At 30.8% G+C, this 1,741-nt stretch overlaps 1 long non-coding RNA gene across 1 annotated transcript; it reads right to left on the minus strand.

Annotated features, from left to right (window-relative positions):
* Positions 1–505: 505 nt before the first annotated feature.
* LOC128202889 (uncharacterized) lies at positions 506–1,217 on the minus strand. The gene is made up of 3 exons (XR_008255816.1): positions 1,176–1,217; positions 876–925; positions 506–643 (listed from the first exon to the last, which is right to left on the minus strand). It is a non-coding gene; the product is annotated as an uncharacterized LOC128202889 (long non-coding RNA).
* Positions 1,218–1,741: the final 524 nt, after the last annotated feature.

Here is a 1,741-nt window from a genome sequence, read left to right on the forward strand (position 1 = left end):
CCTAACACCATCATAAGCAAATTATTGAGTTCGTTATCAATTGAGTAAATAAATTATATCACTGTATGTGATTAATAACCCCACTATATCGCCTTATTGTAATAATATTGCAGTACAACAGGGAGTGATGTACACTTATTGAATGCCCTGTGACTGTGAAAAGGTATAAGTTAAGTTATAAATGTTCAATACCTAAAATACTTTAAACATGTCAAGTAAAGGCTTTGGGCAAAAAATAATTATGTACATTAACAAAGCAATTAACGCAAAGAAAAGTGCACCAGAGGTATGGTTCTTGTGCACTGCAATTGGCCTTAACAAGATATATATCAATAAAAAGTTTAAAAGCAATATCTCAAAGACTTTAAATTTTTGCTCCGTACAAGACACAAAAACATGAGTAATGGAGAAAAGTATACTTGTCCCAATGGCACAGGACGGACGGACGGACAGACGGGACAAGGTGATTCCAATATAGCTCACAACGCTATATGGTGGGAGTAAAATAAAGTATTCATGTCATATATTTATGCCTTCAAAGTGTAGAAATTTATCATTAACTCATTAGTAATTTTTTGTTGTTGGAGTATTTCACTGAGGAGCTGATTCTGTTGAACTAGAAGATTTTCAATGCTATCTGCACCTGAAAAGTAATGTGATTTCATTTTTCAAGCAGCTGCAATAAATGAAAAGAATATCTTGATCAAAATTATTATGTTATTATTCGTTTTACAGTTATTTTAAAGAAGATGTAAATAGCATTAGAATTATTCATAGAATATTAATATAACTCAAATAATTAGTCAAAAATGATACTGCATATCATATTGTTTTATTTCTGATTGAGAATATTTAATTAAGAAATACTACAATACCTCTGCCTTTGTCTATTTGACCGCTGTCTTCTGTCACTGCCATTGGTGCACTAAATGTGAATAAACAATTATGTAATTTGTTGCATTTTTGTTAATTTGGTTTTTTAATGTAAATGTAAGTTCTTGACTAGTTGTAATTGAAATATGGAATAAATAAATATTATACTAACAAATGATTACAATTGAATGATGATTATAATTTAATAATGTTGATGTTGCTTCATTGAATGCATCAATTGAATAATTAATGCAATATCCAAAGAATAGAAGTGCATCCAATGATAACCTTATTAAAATTACCTTTCTTGAAGAGTGGCACCTATGGGCATTGATGGTCCTGATATGATGTACGGCGGCAATGGTTGCTCAGAAGCTGCCAGTGCTTGAAACGGCTCAGTGGCTGCAGGTTTAATGGATGATGTTTCATTGGTGTAGGTTGATTCAACTTTAATAAATAAAGTAGTGATAAAACATAATATTACTGGAGCTTGCATTAATAACAATAATGCTAACAAGAATAACACTTTAACAGTTAACCCTTTACATGCTGAGGTCACATACCTTTTTGGATCAGAAAGTATGTGGTAAATAAAATAACAGTAAGTGGTGATACAAATTTAAAAAAGGCCACTTACTCTTCATCAAGAAGGTATCAACACCAGCAAAGCCTCCAATCGCTGAGTCACCAATCAGGTTAATCATCTGTAACAGTTACACAAAATCAATGTAACTAAGGCCAAAATTAAAGTTATGTTTCCTGTACACAAAAAAACATTTTCATGTCAGTAAAATTCATTTTTGTTTCAAATATTTATATAACAATAGATTGAAAAATATGTGATTTGTTTTGGAATTATTTTTATCGC

Source organism: Mya arenaria, chromosome 9 (assembly GCF_026914265.1).
Source record: "Mya arenaria isolate MELC-2E11 chromosome 9, ASM2691426v1".
Lineage (NCBI taxonomy): Eukaryota > Metazoa > Mollusca > Bivalvia > Myida > Myidae > Mya > Mya arenaria.